This window comes from Varanus komodoensis, unplaced genomic scaffold (genome assembly GCF_004798865.1).
Source record: "Varanus komodoensis strain SLA01 unplaced genomic scaffold, ASM479886v1 scaffold10, whole genome shotgun sequence".
Taxonomy (NCBI): domain Eukaryota; kingdom Metazoa; phylum Chordata; class Lepidosauria; order Squamata; family Varanidae; genus Varanus; species Varanus komodoensis.
In genome coordinates, this window is record NW_025335269.1 from 4,480,296 (window position 1) to 4,504,498 (window position 24,203).

Here is a 24,203-nt window from a genome sequence, read left to right on the forward strand (position 1 = left end):
AAAGTTTTTGAAAGTAGCAGTAGAAAATCTCAATATACCCAAATGCTATTCTAGTTCTTTAGAGTCTTGTTGATCACAAGTAAGATTGTTTTATAAAGATTATCTCATCATCCTAGTAGATCATGTTTGTCCCTTTTAAATAGGTTAAATAAATCCATATCTTCTGAGTTTGAAGATGAGGTTATGCAACAGTGAGCTTTTCTGTGTGTGTCTGTTAATTGGCTGTTAAGCCACTGCATTTACTTTTTGGTTTTGTTGCAAAATTGACTCTACAAGTGTTTCTTTTTCTCCTGCATATTCTCTAGGTGGCACTGTGATATAGTGGAATAGTGCAAATACACAAGACAAAATAGTGCCTTTTCCTTACTCTAAAGCAAATAAACACTACCAATTAGACACAGAAGCAAAAGTAGACTGTCACAACATCATCTAGAGAACCCTCAAACAATCTTAAGTAGGGAATACATAATAAATGCTTTGTATAGAAAAGCCCAATGGCTTTGTACATGAAGTAGAAGTATGCATGAGTGACAGCATGAGGGGAGCCAGGATTTAGTGCATGCCAAAACATGAGTCAGAGTGTTTGCATGACAGTGAAATGCAATATCTGATATCTACATTTAGAACTTTTCCAATGAGAAGCAAGTTTGCCTTTTGGAAGATTTTGCTCCTGTGCTACCCAAATACCTAGCAGTGTTATAACTTTTTTTTTTTTTTTACTTGAGACCATCTCCTTGCTTCCCCAAACATTGTGCTGAGTCTGCTGTCCCAAGAATTACCATGAATCCATACTGTGCAGAGAACAGAGAATCAAAGGCACGCAGAGACTGAGTATGTTGAATAAAGTGTCAATTTACTATTTGCGTGTATGCAACTATAGTATTGTGATGTTCAGTAACAGAATCTGCTACAGTGTGTGTCATCAGTGATTAATCATTTTTACCTTTGATCAAGCAAAATTAACAAATATTTTGGCAGGAACATATTGGTCCTTATGTGTTGACTGATTACTAACTGGTACTGCATGAAGCTGTCAGTTCCAGGTCATAAGCAGGCAAGCATCCTTGACTGGAACACCAGGATCAGAGGTGATGGAGGTAGATGGAGAATTTGGCAAGGTGTAGTGAGGTCAGAGGCCAACAGAGTCAGGAATGGCAAGGGTCAGATACTGACAAGATATGGCAGGACCAGAGAGAGTCAGGAACCTGCAGACATCAGGACACAAATGAAGGCATTGCAGGACTGGAGGAGGCACAAACCAGATTGAGAACACAAAGCAGTTGCCACAAAAACTACTACTTATGGTGAAACAGGACAGTCCTGAGAACAGTTTTATTAAGCCTGCTATGGCTTCCAGCTGGTCTATTATTGTTTACTATTAATTTAATTTCTGTACTGCCCCATAGCCAAAGCTCTCTCGGTGGTTTACACAAGCTATAAAGACAAATGATAAAAATGCAATAAAATATCAAAAAAATCAGACAAGAACATTAAAAAGTTTAAGCAGCTAAAAACAGATGTTAAAAACAGATAGTACAAGAAATGACAAAAGAATGACTGTAAAATGTCTGGTGATCTTACTCAAGCCCTTGGGTGGCTGAGTTAGTCTTTAAAAGCCTCAGAAAGGAGGGCTGTCTTAACCAGGATCTGAAAAGATGACAGATTTGGCACCAGCTGGGCTGCAGTGAGGAGGCTGTTCCATAAATGGGGGGCCACCACTGAGAAAGTCCTTTTCTTTGTTACCATCCTCTGCCCTTGCCTCAGAATTGGCACTTGCAAGAAGGCCCCAAGGGTTGACCACAGTGTCCAAGTAGATCATGGTTAGGAGAGGTGATCTGACAGGTATTGTGGTCTTAAGATGTGTAAGGCTTTATAGGTTAAAACCAGCACCTTGAATTAGGACTGGAAGCATACAAGCTATCAATACAAGCATGCCAGAACTGGTTTTATGTGTTTTGGACCTGTGGGTCCCATTTATTAATCTGGTTACCACATTCTGCAACAGCTGCAGCTTCTGAATTGTCTTCAAGGGCAGCCCCACAAGCTCACATAAGCACTGAAGCTCACATAAGCGCTTTCGTTCTGAGAAATGCAATGGTGTTAGGACCTCTCTCTGGAGGACTACAGAGAGAGGTTCTAGCCTTAGCCAGTGCTTTTTTTGTAAGAAAAAAGGTGCCGGAACTCATGAAAGTATTTACCTTTTGCACATAGTCAATCACTGTATACACCCACACACATCCGTTGGGTAATGAAACATAATGGTCACTGCATGCATTAAGCACTCAGTGTGCAACCACACAACCAATCACAAGCCAAGCAGCGCCATCACAACCAGCGCGGATGAAGTATGCATGCATCGGATTCGACATACAAGCAACCTGCATGCACCATTTTAATGATTTTGCCGCCGACCTGCTACACTCGACAGGGCGATTCAAATCCACGTGGACCAAACATCAAATTTTCAGAAGTTATTTTTAAAACTTGGAAAATTTGTCAAAAAAGGGTGCCGGAACTTTGTTCTGGTGCGTTCTATGACAAAAAAAGCACTTAGCTAACATAGGAGGGATACTGGGGGTTCAAGCTCTCTCATCTGGAACACCACAAGGTACTCACTCTTTCTTTAGTGTGAATGTCTGTAAATACGTTGAAATAGTCCCATAAAAACATTTTTCCTGAACAATTATGACAGCTTGGCAGGCTAAATATGGGCATTTAGAAACCTGCACCAGTGGTGGTAGGTGGACAGAGGGCCCAGTGACTTAGCTTGAGGTAGAGCCTATGTGTAGGCAGAGGCAGGGTTCACATTGGGTGGGGCCCACTGGAGCAGAAAATGCAAAGGCAGAGCAAGGCACATAAGCAAATCAGTAAAAGGTGGAGGGGAGGGGTCTGATTCATCCCTAAACAGGATATGCACTCCTTTGTATCAATGTTTTTATGCTCCACTAGCAACCCTTGCACAGAAAAAGCATTGACAGAAACAGAGGCCAGTAAATATAGTAGGATCTAATTTACAAAGCAAGAGGATTGTTGAGGGCTGGTTCACACAATGACACAGGATAATACCCAAGGTGAAACTGAAAATCATTGGCAGTTTGTTTCTGGACCCTCATCAGAGCACTGGTTCTAAAGCCCTAGATTAGGGGTTGGCAACCCGCGGCTCCGGAGCTGCACATGGCTCTTGAGCCCCTCTGCTGCGGCTCTGTCGCTCAAAACTCGCCGGCACAGCTGCTGATCTGCTCAAAGCTCCACTTAAGAACTCAGCCCTAGCTAGTTAAGTAAATCACTACATTCCTCTGCTTAAACAAGCTTCCTGCAGGCTCTCATGTTACACAGAAACTGCTGAAAAGATTCTCTTTGTCCCAATGCAATCTCCTTCATCTGAATGTTAAAAGCTGTGCTTGGGACCTGTCACAATTCACATCACTTGACTGTTTATCTGCTAATCAGTCACTAAGCACACCTATATGTGGGACCGCCCCAGCCGGCCCCGATTTACTGAGCTTCCCCCCCTCCAACCGTGGATAAATCCAAAGAAAAGAAAAAGGTTTCTGAAGAAAACCAAACATTTAATGGTACGTGGGTAGATTCATTTGCTTTTACTGCTGACGAAGTTATGGGGTTTGCTGTTTAATGCATGCAGCCCTTTAGCACTGACTTTGACTCTGCATTATCAATTGCCAGTCAAAAAAATCCCCAGAAGACAAACTACTGAGGCTAAATCTAAAGTAACTCTCCAAGGAACCTTCCTTAGTACAAGGAAGAGGTACGATCTGAATTCAAACACATAGCTATTTTGTACATCAGCCAGAAAAAAATGTTGTGGTTCACAGAGTGTTGTGAGGCATGGTCCTACTGCTGAGTAAACATGCTGCTTCAGAGTTCCTTTTCACAATGCTTTATTGTTGCATGTCCTTATTTATTTTAAATTTCCTATATACTGTCTGATTATTATGAAATCTCAAGGTGGTTTACATAAAAGCCAAAAATATAAATATATATTAGAACTGTATTATAACCATAGGATAGTTAAAAACTCCTTAGTGCCTATCCTTGCTACAACTGATTAAAATGCATTATTGATTAAAAAACTGGGAGAATAAAAAGGTTTTGGCCTGGTACCAAAACAAAGCATCAGCACCAGACACACCTCTCTGGGAAGCCAGTTCCATAATCTGGGCACTATAACAGAGAAGGCCCTCCACTTCATAACAACTCCCCTCACCTCTTTCAAGGAGGGCTCTCAGAGGAGGATCCCCATGGATGATCTTAGGGTCTGGGTGGGCTCATGTGGAAGGAGATGTTTCCTTAGGTCAGTGTTTGTCAACTGCTGGTCCATGGACCAGCACTGGTCTGCCAGCATTTCCTGCCAGTCCATGAAAGAGCCACTGCTGTGCACACGTACGGCAGTGGCATCTTGCTGGGTTTGCTGTGTCAATTACCTGCCTCTTCCTCAGCCAGGGAGGCTGGGGGGGGGAGAGGTAGCTCAATCGGAGCCAGCTCGGAGCTGGGCCATGCTGGGTCAACCCTCTGGGCAAGGCCCTGAAGACTGGGCCCTTTTTTCTGCTGTGTTTTCTGCTGGGAAGGGAAATGCTGAGGTAGGATTGTGCTGAGAGTGTTTTCTCAGACAGTCTGTACTGGTGTGTATGAGTGGATGGGGTTCATTCTATTTCATTATTTAACATTATGAATATTATTGTATTAAGTAACTTTGATTGATTTTGTATTGCTCTGCTTTTGATAGTGTATTTGAATTCGTATTTCCTATGAGTATAGTATTGCATTTATATTGATTTTGTCTTTTGCTTTTGTAAATTTTTGATAAGTATTCTTGAAAAGAAGCAACAGCGGATTTTGCAGTAGCCTTATTTGAATATGAATTATATCAGGGTCTCTAAAAATTTCAGTTGTATTTGATTACATTAAATTTCAGTATTTTACTAGCATTTTTACTGCTCAGTTTCTGGTTATCTCAGAGAATTTTCATTTTTTGGTACTATATTTAAAAACTAACACACAAAATACTATATTATGTATATAATGCTTTTTATTTCTGCCTCAGCGGTCCCTGAAATAATTTTCCTATTTTTGCCAGTCCCCAGCTGTAAAAAGGTTGAAAACCACTGCCTTAGATAACCAGGTCCTAAACTGGTAACCTTAGGTAATTGGGCCCAGGCTTCAATTGGTAGCCAGTGTAACTTATATAGGACTATTTTGAACTAATTGCAATTTCTGGATCATCTTCAAGGGCAACCCCACATAGAGCATGTGGTGGTAGTCCAACCTGGAGTTTACCAGTGCATGAGTTATCTTTGCTAGGACCTGTCTGTCCAGGTAAGAGTGCAGCTGATGTACCAGCCTAAGCCGAAGCATATACTTGTCTCAAAGATTAAGCCATGCATGTCTAAGTACACATGGTCGTGACAGTGAAACTGCGAATGGGTCATTAAATCAGTTATGGTTCCTCTGGTTGCTCCAACTGTTACTTGGATAACTGTGGTAATTCTAGAGCTAATACATGCCAATGAGCGCTGACCTGCGGGAATGTGTGCATTTATCAGATCAAAACCAACCCGGGCTCGCTTTCCAAGGTTCAATTTAGATACTAGGAAGAATTTCCTGATAGTTAGGACCCCGAGGGTATTGAATGGGCTTCCATGGGAGGTGGTTGAGGCCCCATCGGTTCAAGGATAGGCTCAAGGATGATGAGCATGTCATGAGCGGAGCTGGCTGGAGCCGGGGGTCCCTTCTGACTCACTCTGTTTCTTTGTTTCTATGAAAGCACTCCTTGCCACAGATGCCACTTGGAATTCCAGGGATAGCTCAGAGTCAAGGAGTACTCCCAAGCTTATTGTGAAACATCTTTGAGTTCACCTAGTGTAAAGTGTTGAACCCTCTCTGAGTTGTCCCCTTAATCTTCCGCCTGTGATCGCAATGGCGAGGATTGCATTTGCTCAATATTGGAAAAGTGAGGAGCTGCCCACTGATGGATTGATTGTAAGAAAGATCTTGGACTGTGCAGAAATGGATAGATTGACTTTATCATTGAAGGAGAAAGAGGATACTGATTTCTATCGAACTTGGGACTCTTTCTGTAGTTGGCTGGAGAAACGGGACCTGGCGTAAATTTAGAGATGTTTTTTAAGCTATTATAAATTGATTTGAAATTTGACTTTAGAATGTTAAAAAAATATGTAGTAGGAGGTTGACCTAGTAAATCCAACGTTTGCCATGTTTGATGTTTTTAGTGTTAGTTTAAAATGTTAATAAAATATATTAAAAAAAAATCTTCCGCCTGTGGTGGGGCACTGGCATTCCTCCCGTCTGAATCTCCTACCTGTGTTACCTCTTAACAACCAACAACACATTCTCAGGGGTGGAGCCTCTACATCTGACAGACTATTCAGCTCTTGGCCCACACCCTAAGCAGACTGGAACCCTCCTTCCAGGACCAGATCGGCTCTCGTCATCATCTTCCATCCCCGGCTCCACCCCTCAATGGGCTCTCTCTCCATTGCCATGAGATGGTTGGTTGCCCCCCCCACCCAGCTGAGGCAACGGTGATTGAACTGCAGACATTCCTTGACCTTGATCTGATAATGTCATCTGCTGTCATTCCAAAATTGCTTTCTCTTCACTGTTTGAACTCTGATTTCCATTAAATCTATCAACAGACCCTTCTGGCCACTTTTCCCTGTATGTGCGCACAACACAGACAAGTAATTCAGCCAAGAAACTGAGAATGAGACAGAGATGGGATGTGAGTGCAAAAAGTCTCGTGTTTTTTCCTATAAAATGCCACAGAATATCCATTTCATAGAAGACAAAAAGGTGATGCTGAGAGAGCAGTCAGGCAAAACAGATGGGCAAAACAAACATATTCCTCCAAGTAAAATACCCCTAGGTAGTCCTGGAAAAACAGACACATGGACACATCTGGGAGAAAACTGGCAAGCACCAAGGAGAATACCCCCACAGACAAATTATACAAAACAAAACCAAGTAACATACATACATGCGCCTCCCCTTAAACTCAAGCAACACATACACATAGAGCACAGGTAGAGCATCCCCTAGCCTCATAAGATACGGCATTTTCTTTTTTCCTTGGCAGCTGGGTATGCTTCAGAACAAAACTCTGGGCTGCAGACACCTGCCACTTTCTAAGAATGCCTGTGCTCCATTCTTGGTAATGGTAGTGCTGGAGGTCAGCACTTTGATTTGCAGCACATTGGCCTCCCCAATATTTAATTATTTTAACATTTTAAAAATAGTAAAAGTAGGAGTGGCAGAAAGCACAGCAGGCATCAAGGGAGGTATGTAGGTACCACATCGGATATGCTAACCTTATAGTACTTTTGGAAAAGAGAATGATACAAAATATTATGGGAGATTTAACCTGGTTCAAAAAGAAGCTGGACATGTGTGAACTGGAGCCATAGTTTATAACTTTTAACAGAATCTTTCTGTTTCTGTAGTATCAACTTTTACTCTTGTGTGTTTTACCAAACACTTCTTCAGTTGCAAATATATGTATTATTTGGTCTAGAGCTTATTACTAAAGGAATTGAATGTTATCTGGTGAACTCCTACATTATGTGGGATTTTTGTTGAGATGCATGGTGATCTCATAGTTGGTATGCTTTTGGGGAATTGAGACATATCATTTCTCCCGAAGTCTAACATCTAAAACAGGGATCCTCAGACTTTTTAAACGGGGCCAGTTCACTGTCCCTCAGACTGTTCAGGGGCTGGACTATAGTTTGAAAAAAATACGAATGAATTCCTATGCACACCGCACTTTAAAAATTAGTTAAAATTAAAAGAAATTTAAAAATTAGTTAAAATTAAAAGAAATTTAAAAATTAGTTAAAATTAAAAGAAATTTAGAAATTAATTAAAAAATGTTTGCTCCGCTTGCTTGGGCTTCAGCAGAAGCCCAAGGTGAGGTGGGGAAGAGCATGTCCATATTCAAGGGACATAGCTACAATGTCTGCGATCGTACGGGGGGGGGGGGGGAGACGGACGCGATTGCAGTTGTGCTCATGCAGGCGGATGCAATCGTGGCCATCTCTCCCCTTGAGCACAACCACGATTGCGCCTGTCTTCCCTGCATGAGCGTGACTGTGATCACAGCTATCTCCCCACCGAGTACACCTGTGCTGCCTCAGAGCTTTTGGACTCTCTCAGAGATCGTTTTCTCCACGTGAGTCCAAAAGTTCTGAGGTAGGCCAGATAACTCAGCATGGTGGGCTGTATCCGGCCTATGGACCATAATGTGAGGACCCATGATCTAAAACATAGTAATATGACACAAGAAAATACTGTTTGGAGAAACTTAAAGGAAACTTAAAGCATCTGTAGATGCCCACAACACTGACCTGCACATGTTGCTGCCTGCTTTGACAGAACACTTCACCCAAAGACTGGAGAACAGCTAATTCTATCACTCAACCCAAAATACGAGATAGGTAGCTATGGACCTGATCATCTTTTTAATAGATGTATGCATTGACATACAGTATTGGTCACTAGTTGCTTGTTCTTAACTTACACAGCATCCTTTTGCATGCAGATTTGATTTTGAGGATGATACATTATGCATGAAAGCATGCTTGAGTTCTGCCACATAAATCAGTGAAAAGGGATTTTCATTCCCTTCCTAATTTTGTTTTATCAGTATGTAAACTTATATAGGAAGTTATTGGCTTCATGTTTACAATACCACATTCTTGTTTCTTTTCACTGAAATTAAGTCTAACAAGAAAGTGAGTCACTTAGAACACCTGAATATCACTAGATCGAGTATATTTTCTTTAAATTAGCACCGTTTAGCCATACATTTGTATGTGTATTTCCAAGAGACATGTTGAAGAAATAAATCATTTTTTCCTCTCCTTTTGTCATAAGTCATTTTGAATTTACCAGGTGAAGAAAAGATTAATATTTATTTGACTGTTGATGAATTCAGATTATATACTTACAGCTTTTCAGGGAAGAAAATTTTCTGGTTCTAAATATAACAGCACATTCATTAAGAACGGCCTTGAAGGAGTGCAGTGTTTTGATGCTAGATGTGGACAACTTACTGGTAATATGAGAAGAACAGCAGAGGCTAAATTAGCTTCGGAGGACACAATCTGACCAAGATGAATGTGAGCTCCGAACTTGGAGACTCATGTTCACCAGTGGCAGGGGCAAGAGAGGCAATAATTTCCTTTCTAATCTCCCTGTTCTGCAATGATGGCATCTCAGAGGGAGAGAAGAGGCTTGGAGTTGTTGGCTCCCTGATTTACTCTCTTCCCTACCCCTGGAATCTCCCCTTTAACCCTTCTCCAAGGTTATTTTCTCAAGTTGGAAGAGCAGCTGGTGGGGTCCTTTCTGTGCTGCTTGCAAGTCAAGGGAAGGGGATGCAGAGCTCCATTTCCCAGCTCTAGGTTCAGATTGTTGTCTTTGACCTTGAAACTGAGAATCTGAAGTATCTTATGCTCCCCTCCCAAAAGTGACTAGGGGCCATAGGGGCATCCCTTAAATCAGGGGTCCTCAAACTTTTTCAACAGGGGGCCAGTTGAAAGGTGCCGGCGATGGGTGCAGGCCGCCAAGGTGGTGTGGGCGGGAGGCACGGGCCGGGGCACGTGTGGAGGTCTTTTTCTCTGAGTGAGTCTAAAACAATCTCCACATGAGCAAGCCACCACCTTGCCATGTGCATGCGCATGCATGCACATGCGGTGAGTCCAAAATCTCTATGGCGGGCCAGATAAATGGGCATGGCGGGCTGGATGCGGCCCGCAGGCTGTAGTTTGAGAACCCATGGTTAATAGCAAGCCCATGCATGTCTGCTGTTAAATTATCCTCTCTGGATGTATGTGACTTCTTGAGGTCCTTGAGAGATTGCAGTATGCACTTGCTATCTGGCTGTGCTGGGTGTGAGCTAAGTGTGAGTGCAACCCCTCATTTGATCATGAAGTAACTAGATGTGCCTCTTTGTACTGGCAATGAAAAACAAACTAACCAAGTTGATGGTGATATTGGAACTGTAGCTCCATGCTTGGCTCCTATGGTTATTTTTTGTTTTGTTTTTTTCTGTTATTTATATGGAAAACTGACATTGTCCTTATTGGTTATCATGCTTTATAGTACACTAGTACACTACTGAAACTTCAATTTTATGTACGCTAGAGGATGAGCTCTAGTGAACTCTATTCAGGGGGGCTTCAAACATGTTGGCTCTCTGATGTGTGTATCGTACACAGTACAGTGGTACCTTGGTTCATGAACTTAATCCATCCCACAACTCTTGTTGTGACCCAAATTGGTTGTGGCCCAAGTCAAATTTCCCCATAAGATTCAATGTAAATAAGGTTAATTCGTTCTGGCCCCTTTGAATGTGGTTGTGAGCCAGTTTTTGGTCGCGAGCCAAGACAAATTTCCCCATAAGGTTCAATGTAAATAAGGGTTAATCCATTATGTAACTATTTTTTTTTTTAAATCAGAAATTTTGAAACAAAGTGACAAAGAACAACAAAGTAACAAAGTACTGTACAGTACAGTGGAGAACACTAACCTAGGTGGGGGGGGGAGATTATTGTTTTGAGGGAGAGTCCCCCTCCATAAGGACACTGAGGAGATCTCTTTCAGGGGTTTCCTCTCTTTGTCTCTTAGCTGCAGGGTCAATTTGGGTGAAAATTCTGTCTATAGTCACTTGTTTTTTTCCTGTGCTACATAACCCTCTGGAAATGAGAGACCAAGCTATTGTTCATCAGATTCAACACTCTGTTAGTTACATTTATGTTGAGGTGGTGCTTCTCAAAGAAACCCTGGCATGGGCGCATTCCTGCAGGAAAGACGGGTGCAATCTCGGCCATCTCCCCCACCCAACCAGCACGATTGTGACCATCTCCCCACCCCCCCGAGTGGGGAGATGGCCAGCGCAGATGTATTTGTGCAGGGAAGACGTACGTGATCACAGGTGCGCTCCTGAAGGAAAGACAGGCGCTGCACAGTACAGCTGTGATCACGCATGTGTTCCCTACACGAACACGACGCGATCGTGGCCATCTCCCTTCTCGGGGGCGGGGGGAGATGGCTGCGATCTTGGTCACCACCCAAAGCGGAGTTCGTGACCCTAGTCAAAATTTTCATGAAATTTTTGTTTGTGACCCAAGGCGTTCGTGAGCCATGGCGTTCGTGACCCAAGGTACCACTGTCTAACTGGCATTACCATGACACCATGGCTGAAGAAACCATTTTGGTTCTGAGAGACACAGCCTGAAAAATAGCCAGGTATAACATTAGTAAAGCTTTGGTCTGTCTTAGTTTGCATACCTGCTTCCTTCCTGATTTTATTTATTTATTTATTTATTTATTAAAACATTTCTATGCCGCCCCTTGCCAAGGCCTCGGGGCGGCTTGCAACATCGAATACAAAATACATTAAAACAATGACAATTAAAATATATACAGTAAAATAAAATAAGCCGCCCTGGCCGAATAAAATTCAATAATATTAACATTTAAAATGCTGCATAAATAAAAAGGTCTTCGCCTGGCGCCGAAAAACAAATAACGACGGCGCCAGGCGGACCTCTCTGGGGAGCGCATTCCATAACTTAGGCGCCACCGCTGAGAAAGCCCTCCTCCGAGTAGCCACCCTCATAATTTCCTTCACTGAGGGCTCCCGGAGGAGGGCCTCTCCTGCTGATCTCAAGGGGCGGCTGGGCATATATGGACATAAGCGCTCCTTCAGGTAACCAGGACCCAAGCCGTTTAGGGCTTTATAGGTCATCACCAACACCTTGAATTGGGCCCGGACTTCAATGGGAAGCCAGTGAAGCTGACGGAGAACTGGAGTCATGTGAGCATAACGTCCAGTTCCCGTCAGCAGCCTGGCAGCTCTATTTTGAACCAATTGAAGTATCCGGACCGTCTTCAAGGGCAGCCCCACGTAGAGCGCGTTACAGATGGGAAGTCACGAGTGCATGAGTCACTGTTGCGAGGCTGTCGTACTCCAGATAGGGGCGCAGCTGATGAACCAGCCGAAGCTGGAGGAAAGCGCTCCTCGCCGCTGCTGTTACCTGAGCTTCGAGAGAAAGCTCCGGGTCGAGGAGCACTCCCAAGCTGCGGACCTTATCCCTAGGAGGGAGTGCAACCCCGTTCAGGACAAGGTTCAATTCACCTTCTCCGAAGCCGGAACCGCCTACCAACAGGACCTCCGTCTTGTCTGGATTGAGCTTCAGTTTATTGGCCCTCATCCAGCCCATTACCTCGGCCAGGCACCGGTTCAGCACAGCCACTGCCTCACCTGGATTGGTGGAAAACGAGAGGTAGAGCTGGGTATCATCAGCGTACTGGTGATTCCGCAGCCCACACCTCCTGATGACCTCTCCCAGCGGTTTCATGTAGATGTTAAACAGCAAGGGGGACAAAATGGAACCCTGCGGTACTCCATGGCATAGCTGCCATGGTGCAGAGCCATAGTCCCCCAGCACCACCTTCTGGAATCGGCCATTGAGATAGGAGTGGAACCACTGCAAAGCAGTGCCTCCGACCCCCAATCCCGCAAGCCTATTCAGAAGGATACCATGGTCGATGGTATCGAAAGCCGCCGAGAGGTCCAGGAGAACCAACAGGGACGCACTCTCCCTGTCCTTCTCCCTGCACAGGTCATCGTACAGGGTGACCAGGGCAGATTCAGTACCGTACCCGGGTCTGAAGCCGGACTGAAATGGGTCCAGATAATCAGTTTCATCCAAGAGTGCTTGGAGTTGTCCCGCCACCACTCGCTCTGACACCTTGCCCAGAAACGGGATGTTGGCCACTGGTCTATAATTAGTGGCCATCTCTGGATCCAGTGACGCCTTCTTCAGGACCGGTCGGACTACCGCCTCCCGACCCTCCCTCAGAGAAGCGTTAACCACTTCCAAGATCCAGGTTCCAATCCCGTGCTTGGAATCCTTTATTAACCAAGACGAGCAAGGGTCCAAAAGGCAAGTGGTGGGACGTACTCGTCCAAGCACCTTGTCCACATCATCGGGCCGCAGTAACTGAAATTCATCCAATAATTCTGGACCAGACGGTAGCATCGGTGTCTCCCTTAAGACCTCTGACTCAATAGTGGAATCCAGCTCGTGACGAATCTGAGCGATTTTCTCCCTGAAATGCCTGGCAAAGTCGTCACAGCGGGCCTTTGAGGGTGGAATCAGATCTTCTTTCGGACCTGGATGGACCAGGCCTTGCACCACTCGAAAGAGCTCCGCTGGACGGCATTGTGAGGAGGCAATGGAAGCGGAAAAAAATCTCTTTTTCGCCGCCCTCACCGCCACAGCATAGGCCCAATAGTGGGCTCTTAAGTGTGTTCGGTCAGATTCATCCCGTGATTTCCTCCACCTACGCTCTAGCCATCTCCCAACCTGCTTCATCGCCCTCAGTTCAGGAGTATACCAAGGGGAAGAGCGGGCTCTGCCCGGTGGGAGAGGGCGCTTAGGAGCGATCGTGTCTACAGCCCTGGTCATCTCCCCATTCCACAGTTCGACCAGAGCCTCGACAGGAGCACCCGTCTTGTCAGCCGGAAACTCCCCCAGAGCCTTCAGGAATCCTTCTGGATCCATCCAGCTCCGGGGGCGGACCCACACAATCGGGTCCACACCCTTACAGAGGGAGAGGTCACTCTCGAGCACAAACCTCACCAGGAAGTGATCTGACCATGACAGGGGAGTCAAGCATAAATTTGCCACCCTCAGACCACCCTCTTCCTGCCCCGTCGAGAAAACCAGGTCCAGAGTGTGTCCACGTTCATGGGTCGGGCCGGTGACATGTTGAGACAGCCCCATGGCCGTCATGGAGGCCATGAAGTCCTGAGCCGCCCTGGTCAGACTAGCCTCGGCATGGAGATTGAAGTCCCCCAGGACCAACGGCATGGAGATTGAAGTCCCCCAGGACCAACCCCCAGGACCAACATTTTATAGTGACAGGGAGTTGTTCCCTGTCACTATAAAACATGGAAATGGCTGACTGCCTGCCACCTCCCAGCCAGCTGAACTGCAAGGGTACCTTTGAAATGGCTAATTAATGGTGTTTGCAGGATAGTGGCCTGAACCACAGGTGTCTTCATGTCCAAAACAGGTCAACTGGATCATGCACACACATTTGATGTATGCTTTGTTGCGAATATAGCAATATGCATCTGCATAGTTCGCCAGATGTAAGTTAATCGGGACAAGAAACCACCCTCAGTTTCTGTTATCTGACAAAACCAAACTACTGGTCTTTTTGTTCAGATCCATCTTGAGATGAGCCTCTGAACCCCCAAGTGTTTTCAAAATCAAAACAAAATCAGAACCTTATAACTGCCTTGGAGTTCAGGCAATAGTTGCTAATTCTTTCTGCACAGGCATCCCTTGCATTAATGTGTCTGTCTGCTTTAATAATACCCTGTGGCTTTTATTGTTCTTCTGACTCTTCCCCAGTAGGATTCTCTGTTCCACTTGGGTATCTGTTTAGTAATCCCAAGGTCAGAATCGCCTGTTTTCCTGTAGAACCACTTTATTGCTGTGTTTTACCCAGAGATATCAACTTACCTTCTATATAGCTGCCAAACCGCCCACTGAGTTCCAGTGCCAGCAGGACGACAATTTGACTTGTGAGGCCTCTCAGGCAAATTTTGAATCCAAGGAGGGTAGGCAAGAAGTGAGCCTCAGTACTGGGGAGCAGCTGCCAAAAAATCTCTGGTGAATGCACATTTTCTGAATCTTAGTAGAAACCCCAAGAAAAAGTGCTGTTGACAGGGCTCTCCATCTGAATCTGTTTTTTTTTAAAAACTAGTCTGTGGTAGCTCTGGGTTCCTGTAACCAGTGGAGCCTCTAATTGGTAATTTCATCATTGGCCTTGATGGTATATCAGGTAGCTTTGTGAGCACTGCTGCTAACTGTGCTCACAAGGGTATTTGGTACAGAGTCAGGGAAGACCGAAGGGCAGGTTGCCATGATCTTTAGGAAACTCCTTCCTTCTCTCCATCTGACTCCTAGTCTAAAGTGTTTGTATCTTGTGCTGGGCCAGCAGAACAGATTGGAAATTCTGTTGGCGTACTGTCCACTCAGTGACCCAACAGTCACCCTACCTGAGGGTGTCTCAGTTGGGATATTGAGATCCCTCCAGGATGCTCATCATTGGGAATTTTAATGTCCATGCAAAGGGCACCCTGTCTGGGGTAGCTCAGGATTTAATGAATTCCATGACAAACATGGGAATGTCCCAACATGTCATTGGATCACTGCATGTATTAGGGCATACTCTGGATTTTTTTTTCCTCAGCTGGCCACGGCGATAACGATCTGAAGGTGGAAAACTTTTAATAAGTCCCTTTGTCATGACCAGACCACTGCCAGTTGAGTTTTAGACTAACAGCAAGTTTTCCCCACATCCGGGATAGGGACATATTAAGATGGTCTGCCCCTGGATGATGGATTCAAATAGTTTCGAGAAGCCTCTTGGTGGTTTCCAGCTGATATCGCTGGTGTTACTGTCAAATTTCTGGTAAATATTTGCAATTTTTCTGAATGAACAAATACTGTACTGATACATAAACTTTAGCTGTTTAATTCTGAATGTCATGCTGTTGTTAATCCTTATTCCCTCTCCAAAAAACAAATTGCCCCCACTAAAACACCGTTGCTGGGGTACTTCAGAACTCCAGGAGAAAGTGTCTGAAGCTATAAAAATACTAAATGCAAAAAACCTTTGTTCTGGCTGGAATTTTATCTCACAGGGTTGCAATCAGCATAAGAAAAGCTTTTAGTTATCATAAAGCATGGGTGATTTATGTTTTAATTCTTCCTTTCAGTATGCAAGCGGAAAAAATCTGCATTACAATTGCAGACCTATTGATTTTTCTCTGCATATAGTTTAGCCTACTTATATTTAATCAGCATTCCCTCAGCAGATGTTCATCCTGTTTGCTGGAATTGTATTTTAGAATCTTATTTAAATGAAACCAAGATACTCTTAATTGATTTTTTTGCTTTGTGCCTTTTTTCAGGGCCTGTGTTTAGGGTTACAAATCACTCTGCCCAGCTATTCCCATGGGACTTCTGTTTCAGGCATTTTTCTTTTCTTTTTTTTAAGAAAGAAAGAAAGAAAGAAAGAAAGAAAGAAAGAAAGAGAAAAGGAAAAGGAAAAGGAAAAGGAAAAGGAAAAGGCAGGAAGCTGATACTTGGCTACGTTTTAGGTGAGGTAGTTTGTGACAATGTTGTAAAAGAATAAATGCATAGGACTATTCATTACAGAATGTGTGTAGAGGCACTAAAGTTACAATATAATATGGGATGAGTTAAAGATGCATGTACAATGTATAAAGGCCAAAAAACTTCATGGAAAGTTCATGTTGTTGAGTTTTGGACTGGTTATCAAACATTGTTTTCCATTGGAATTGCTGGGTGACTGATTTGAGTTGCAAATAAGTGCAGCTCTCATTTTTGAGGTGTGTGGATACTAGAAAACTGCCATACTCCCTTTCAGATAAGACATACTCTTCAAATATCTTCCTCCTTCCCTAGCAGTATCTAAAATTATAGTTAAAAATGTTACATGAATGCAATAGTTATTTCGGATCTCTCCTTCAGGACATGGGTGGTGCTGCAAGTATTGGATAACCCATGGGGGAACAAATGTTTATATTTTGGTTTGCAGCCTTCAGTCTTAAATATCAAAATAGAAGTGCACACTCCTAAGACTTTACATCAGAGATCATTTCTGTGACTTAGAAATTCAAGTCACACTTAGTAGAAAAAGAATGAAGACTCAATTTCTAACAAAGCTCCTGCCGTACTGATTTCTATATAGTTGTTCTTATTTGGACTCAGACGTGCTTTCTCTATGTAGAAGAGCTTGCTGTTTTGGCAGTCTATAAAACAGTTAAATGATGTAGAAGAACTTTGATAAGGTAAAATAGGATCCTAATCACTGCAGATTTTCACTTCTTAGGCTGGTGGACCCAACATGGTACCCATGAACATCACCAGTGGCATTCATGAAGCTCTGTACTTGTTTCCCTCTTCAGCTTTTTGGTCTCAGAGGAGTCAGACAAAAGGTTCCTTATTGGACCATCTGTGTATAAGTATTTAGGGGTTTCAAAGAATTCTTCATTAGGAGTTGATAAAATGGAACTTGAGTATTCTTCTACAAGAGCCCCAGTGATCTTGTCTGTGTTTGCTGTGGAAAAAAATTGCAACAAGATCCTTCATGTTAATAGAAGGTGTTGTGGTGTTTGATTTGCATAATTTGTTCCAATTATACTCCCTAATGTGTGAGGATCACTTGTTTTTAGACTATGGATATTAGATAAATAAAAAACAAAAAGGACATAGAAAACAATGTTGGTTTAACACATTTGTTCCCTAGCATTTATATAAAATGTTTCAGTAATGCACATCTGAATTGGATCCAGACTGACATATGCTCAACTGGACTGTTGGAAACTGGTGCTTCTTTTCTTTCCTCCTCATATCAGCCCTTCCAGCCTTGTGCAAAGGGCTACACATACGGTTCAGAAATCCTACTATAGAGTGAGTTATGAGGAATTCTCCAAATCAAGACAGAGGCACCATCTGTAGCCTCTTCCATCTTTGGACAGCAGTTCTTGGATTCTACCATAATAGGAGTGATCCTGAAAATGGTGCACAGATATGCAAGCTAGTATAATTTTTTCACAAGACTTTTACTGAAGAAGATACTTCCAGGTCTGGCACGTACATGGTCTGCCACATCATTTATTTATGGAATTTCCATCTTGCCCCAAAATTCCACATGACTGACAGATTCCTAGAACAAAGTACTCTAAAGCAGTGGTTTTCAGCCTTTTTACAGATGGGGACCGACAAAATGGGAAATTTTTGTGGAGGACCACTGAGGCAGAAATAAAAAGCATTATATATATAATACAGTATTTTGTGTATTAGTTGTTAAATATAGTACCAAAAATGAAAATTCTCTAACGAGAAACTGAGCAGTAAAAATGCTAAAAAAGAATAAAATATTGAAATTATATGTAATCAAATACAACTGAAATTTTTAGAGAGCAATATTTAACTCAAATAAGGCTACTGTGAAATCTGCTGTGCCTGCAGTGTTGTTTCTGAAAGAAGCACTTCACTGACATCCATTCTGTTTTTCTGGTTTTTATCAGTGACAGGGCTGAAAAACTTTTCACACAAATATGTGGTAGAAAATACAAGTAACAATGTAATAGCTCTGTAACTTGATTGTAAGCCGCCCCGAGGCTCATGCGATGAGGCGGCATATAAGTTGTTTAAATAAATAAAATAAAATAAAATAAATAAATAAATAAATAAATAAATAAAATAACAGAGAGATGGATTTTTTTCCCAGTGATACCCAAAACTGTGACAGCGATTCTGTTTTATGTGACACCAGAGCTCTTTCCCACCACCTGCTAAGATCCCACCCCTGGTGACAGCAGCAGTGTCAAGTGAGCTGGAAGAGCTGGCTGAGTGCAAGTTGCTGCCCGTACATTTCAGCTCTGCAGATGCTACCAGCACCCCCTCAGCACGCCATGGAAGTGGCCCCAACCTGCCTGGTTCTGGTCTTGCACCACCTGACAAGGCAAGTGGCGCAGCCATCTTTCAGATGTTCCTGCTGTGATCGTAGCTTGAGCTCAGTTGTTCTGGTGACGGCAGCAGCAAGAACAGGCTGAGCTTGAGTTGCTGCTCTTATATGCCTCCCCTCTGCAGCTCCTCATCAGGACTTTTTTGCTCGAACCGGCAGGAAATCTCCTGCTGTATTATTTAGATCATGCTTTTTATTTCTGCCTCTGTGGTCCCCACAAAAATTTCCCATTTTTTCGGTCCCCAGCTGTAAAAAGGTTGAAAACCACTGCTTTAAAGCATAGACCATTTTTAAAGCAAAAGCTTGTTCTGTGGATTATCAGCTGGTGGTTGCTGTCATCTCTTGACATAAAACTAAAATCTGAAATTTTGGCAACCTAAATGTCTTATTTTTTTGATCCCTGATTACACAATTCAGTTCCAAGGGCACAATAGTTGGCAAAGAGAATGCTATAGTACTTTCTTTTGGCCCAGTATGTAAGGGCTGGGACATAGGTGACTGACAGGCAGGCAGAACACTGGGACTAGGGTGCTGGTGTGATGCTGGGCTCTAACTAGAGGCTGGCAGCGTGGGCAATGGTCCAAGTTCAGAACAAGACATCAGGCAGTTCAATATTGTATAAGAGAAAGAGAAAATATTGTATAATTTACAATTGGTAAAGCGGTATTTAGGGGTGCCTGACACTGGCTTGCTCCCCTCCATATCATGATCACAAGCCATTTGGGGTTCACAGTGCCTACCTGCACTTCATTCTCCCCCTGCAAAATGGCTGACAAACCAAAAATTGATTGCTAGATATTGGGGGCTCTAGTGAGGTGCCAAATATTTGCTTGTATGGTTTAGAGAAAGATGGGATGATAATACATTTCTGGTAAAGCTGTAGGGTTTTTTTTACACATCTTGCTACTTATGTATGTACATTTATGACCTGTTGTAAAACTGTATTACATTGATTTGATTGGTGCACATTTTCCATGGCATAGAAATAAGATCACATGTTTTCTAATAATGAATGCAAATAAGTTTACCCAACATGTGATTTCTTTCTGAGACAGCAGTCACAGTTTAAGTACAAATACTAACAGCAAAGCAGAAAATTAAAAGCCTTTCTTAGATCACTGGTGTCTCTTAGAGCATTAAGAAGGACTTGTACCATAATCTGTAATCCCATTTGCTTAGTGGTAAATTAATGCTTCTGCTTCTTTCTTACTCCAAAATTGGATACTGTGGAAGGGTTATTGTATGAGCAGTAGTAATGGAGACAGTGGTCTTTTCTTGCACACAAAGGTTTACTTGTAACTATAAAGACTAGGTTTCAGCTGTAAAAGAGCAGCTACAGTAGGTCTCTTGCAGTTCCATGTTTTACTGCAAGATCTTCTCAGCTTTGAAACATAGCCTTTAAAAAACAGATAATTTGATTTAAAATCTGGTGGCTTCACCATTTTTAATGCAACAAAGATTTCAAACTGAAAAAGGGACCACTGTAAGCCATGAGACACAGTATTTTCCCTAACTTTAAAATGTTTTACGCTGAACTATGAATGATAGGCAAATTCCTTGTGCTGATTTGTGCTAAGCAGACAAAACATGCGAGTTATTTTGCATTAGGAATCTTGACTATGATAGTATTATATTTATTGTTTTATTTAAGAATAGTTTTAGGCTGTTTTAAAGGGTAAAACCCTCTCATCTCTATTCTACCTTCTTGGAGTTTTTCAGGAACTACCTATACAGGCATCGATTCAAACTATGTAGCAGTAAGTTTTTAATTTCTGTTGATTATTTTGAATATAATCCTTGGATCAAAATATTATCACTAAACTAATAGTGGTGGTTCAAAGAACTATTGTAGATTACTCAAGGGCATATGTGAACACTGTGGGATTTTTTTTGCTTCCACTTCAGACAGAGAGTTACATGATATGGCAAACTATTTTGAAACTCCTCTCAGTTTCATATGCTATAGAAATTGGTGAGTTGCAGTTTGAAAGACACTGGTCCAAATTAGCTTCCCTGAATTTATGGTAGACTTCTCTGGATCTTAGTTCTTGAGCAGTTAAGGCATTTACTTGGAAAGGAAAAGTATCCTTTTCCATATCCATTATTCCACAGTCTCAAGAAGGCTTCAGTGGGGCCAGAAATTGTGTTGACTCATGTGGAAAACTGCATGAAGCTTTGCTCTACTTTTGCATAGTACCTTTGTCTCCAAACAGTTATTTCGATATCTCTCCATTTAGGGTACCTGGTTGATAATATTGAATCAGAAAGTGTCAGAAATATCTTTCTCATATGCATAAGATCACTGCTGAGGCAATATATTAAATTAATGAAGCTTCCTTCAAAAATGTCTGCTTGTTTGAGCACATATCCCATAGTGTCAATATTAACTACAACTTCAGAAAGATAAAACTGAGATGCAGAGATGGATAGGTAGTCCAGCACCCTCCAATAATAGAACTTGGAAATTGAGGGCTGCTCTATATGAAGCTTTTACCCAGGCTTTTGAGTCGGAATTCCTTACAGGATTAACATGTACTCTTTCCCATCCCACCCCCCCGGGGTTTTTACACTACTTTGTTGTATATTCCATCACACAACCATGAACTGTTGCTGCAGTATAATAGAATGGTGAAGATACTCAAGTTTCTCATAGCTCAGTTTCCAGATAATGTCGTATATCAACATGCTGATGTTCTTCCCACAAAACACCCCTGCTCTGTCTGGATGTATCCATAGATAGTTTCTATGGTATTTCAGCCATGTATGAATAGAAGTAGATATAAATACTAAATATGCACTTAATCCCCGATGTCTCAAGGGCTTGGGAGGATTTTATTCTTTTATTTTAGTAGTAGGTATTATATTTAGGCACTGTATGGACACATACTTGTTTAACTTCTTTTCCAGACTAGGTTAGTTTAATAATACTTCTGTGGGTGGCTGGTTTTTCTGTCCACTTGTTTTGGATGTTAGATTATTAATTCTTGACTGGGAGGACTAGCAAAGGCATAACAAAATTATACTTAGGTCTGCTTTCAAAAATGTTTCCTAATAGTGTTAAGGCAATGTTGATAATGTCCATTGAGATCTTTTGGTGGAATCTCATTACTTTCATGGCAACTACCAAACTATGCTAGGTGTTCAAGCTGAAGGACAGTGTCAGCAGCCAGTGGGGGTGGTTGTTTCCTTTATCCCTATATTGGTGCTGGAGCCAACTTGCCTTGTCTGTTGACTGTTGTGGCTGCATATGAGATTAGCATCAAATTCTGGGTATTCATAGGCTGTCTTTGATAGTTTCTGCTTCAAGAGCAGTACAAATAGGCAAGCGGGTCATAGCTACCAGCTGGGGGATATTTAAACCCTGGCTGTCAACACGAGGAGATTAATGTAGGGAGTGGGAGAGCAAGAGCAAGAACAACTTGAGTAATGCGCACAGAGGGGAGAAGTGGAGAGACAAGGGAACAAGTGGGAGGAGGAAGAAAGGAAGAAGGGATCAGGAACTACAGGAGCCGGCCAAAGACAACAGAAGGAGAACAAAGTAGGTTCTTGTTATTTGCGTTCACATCCTACTCTTCTTAAATAATCTTAGATGATGTGTACAGTTGTCATGTATTGCCCTTGGAATTTTGTTTTCTAGTTTGCAGCTGTAATTCTTGCATACTTCTGAGAAAACCCTCACATACCTGAACCCCTCTGAGTCTCCTCCAGGCTGAAAAGGTGCAGTTCCCTCAGTCTCGCCTCATACGGCTTTCCCTGCAAACTGGCCACCAACTTTGTGGCCCTATGCTGCACTGACTCTAACCTGGCTATATCCTTCCTGTAATGTGGAGCCCAGAACTGAACACAGTATTCCAGTTACGGGTACACCAGAGTCGTATAGAATGGGAGTGCTACCTCTCTCGATCTAGAAGCCATGCTTCTGGCCATGCAACCAAGGGTGGCGTTCACCCTCTTGACCACCACATCACACTGCTGACTCATGTTTAGCCTGCAGTCAACCAGCACCCCGAGATCCCTTTCACAAATGCTGCTCTCTAGCCACTTGTCCCCTAACCTGTACTTAAGACACCCATTCCTATGCCCCAGGACCTTGCATTTATCCACATTGAACTCCATCCTGTTGTCTCCTGCCCACTTCCATAGTCTGTCTAGATCCTTTTGGATCTGGAGTACCTGCTCCTCCATTGTGGCCACTGCCCCAGTTTTAGTATCGCCTGTGAATTTGATCAGACTGTTCACCACCTTCTTCCATGTCATTTATGAAAAGATTAAACAGGATGGACCCCAGGACAGAGCCCTGGGGGACCCCGCTTGTCACTGGCCACCATCCTGATGAATCCCCACTAATGGTTACCTTCTGCTTTCGGTCAGTCAACCAAGCCCTAATCCATTGGACAGTGCATTGGTCTATCTCAAAACTCCTCAGTTTCTCAACCAGGATATCATGGGGCACTTTGTCAAAGGCTTTGCTGAAATGAAGGTAAACCACATCCACTGCATCCCCTCCATCCAGCCATCTCGAAACCTTGTCATAGAATTCCACAAGGTTTGTCTGGCAGGACCTGTTATTGCGGAAGCCGTGTTGTGTGGCTGCCAGCCTCCCTTCCCTATCTAGCATCACTAGATCTCTCTGTATTATGAGCCTTTCCATTGTTTTTCCTACAGTGGACATGAGGCTAACTGGTCTGTAATTCCCCATGTTGAAAATTGGGACCACTGACGCCACCCTCCCATCCTCTGGAACTTCACCTGTTCTCCATGAGGCCTCAAACATGGAGGCCAGCGGGTGTGAGAGAACCTTTTGATTGATGCAACATTGGAACTTGGTCTCCTTCATACAGCTCAGAAAGCAACACTATCAGGGTTCAATCCCTTTAGGTTTATTTTATTTTTGGTCCTGTCAAGGAAAAAGTTGAATGTACTACTGTTTGCACATCCATTTCTATTTATAGCATGTTATTTGTAGGAAATGCTGTCTAATTTGCTCAGTGTACTCTGATACTTCTTTCACTGATATATTTTAGTCTTTCCATGCTGGTAGTCTAGTTTCCCTGCTGTGTCTTCTTATATACATGAGTAGGGTTCGCCTGCTACCTCTAGTTTTGCTTTTCTTATCTCCTACATGAATGAAGTTCTTATATACTGTTTTTCTATGCAACTGTTTCCAAAGCAGTTTCTGTAGAGAGTTGTGTGGATAACTGGTTAGAGTGTTAGATGGGGGAACCCAAGTTCACGTCCCCACTCAACCATGAAACTTACTTGTCACTGAACCTCAACTTAACCTACCTCATATGGTTGTTGTGAGCATAAAATGGAGAGGAGGAGGATCATGCTCTGCAGGGTCATCAAGGAAAAGGGAATGTATAAATTGAATCAATAAATGAACACAACAATTAAAACATTAAATAACACAGAAATAAATAAGCAGTAACACTCAACAACTTAAGCTACAGGCTTTGTAGAATTAAAAAAAAACATTTTGCCTTCCTTCAAAAGGGAATCAGTTGAGGAAGCCAACTGCATAATCCACAGTTTTTAATGTATATCTGGGTAGTTAATAAAGTTTAAAAAAAAAAATAAGAAAC

General features: G+C 42.8%; 1 protein-coding gene and 1 long non-coding RNA gene across 2 annotated transcripts in view; one reads left to right on the forward strand and one right to left on the reverse strand.

Annotated features, from left to right (window-relative positions):
- The window catches only part of COBL (cordon-bleu WH2 repeat protein), a 163,777-nt gene that overhangs the window by 13,177 nt on the left and 126,397 nt on the right, over positions 1 to 24,203 (forward strand). The gene's annotated exons all lie outside the window — the stretch shown is intronic.
- On the reverse strand, positions 5,468 to 22,976 carry LOC123035288. Its single transcript, XR_006416912.1, has 4 exons — positions 22,411 to 22,976; positions 22,364 to 22,365; positions 7,152 to 7,163; positions 5,468 to 5,582 (listed from the first exon to the last, which is right to left on the reverse strand). It is a non-coding gene; the product is annotated as an uncharacterized LOC123035288 (long non-coding RNA).